The following is a 602-nucleotide window of genomic DNA, read 5'->3' on the forward strand; positions in this document are numbered from 1 at the left end:
ACTCAGCCGCTCTATGCTGGACTTGGTGTTCATTATCTTGGATCTACAGCTGAGTTGTGTGAGCTCCAGTAGACAACAGTTATTAAAATGGATTTATTCCAGGAAAGCAATTTGATAAAGATGGCTAACAGTTATAAAACCCCAACATTTATCCATCCATGTGCAAACGTAATCTGCAGTGTGTTGTGTATAGTTCTGTTTTTTAATGTTGTCTTTTTTAAATGTCTTTCTGCTCCATTGCACAGGCCTCTATGAAGTAGGACAAGTATTCTCTTCAACACAATGAACTGATTATTTGCCCTTTAAATTACTGACAGTTTTTTTTATTTGACAAGGGGCAAACAACTGACATTATATATGTATGGGGGTATGTTGGTTAATGTACATTCCTATTTATCATAATAATGTGTTTAACTGGACAAGGTAATGCAATGATATGAAGCATACGCATTGACTGTATATTTTCTACCTTTGTACCTTAGAGGCAGACTAAAAATGACCTTATTCCAAAAAATCCTTACTGGATGGCAAAACCCCAACAGGTGCATTAGTGTTCCTTCCACTCAACAGCCACTACAGGCCAGCACAAATGTGAAAGAGCA

The sequence above is a fragment of the Morone saxatilis genome, unplaced genomic scaffold (genome assembly GCF_004916995.1).
Source record: "Morone saxatilis isolate NCDOM2014 unplaced genomic scaffold, NCSU_SB_2.0 Contig24, whole genome shotgun sequence".
In the NCBI taxonomy this organism is placed as follows: domain Eukaryota; kingdom Metazoa; phylum Chordata; class Actinopteri; family Moronidae; genus Morone; species Morone saxatilis.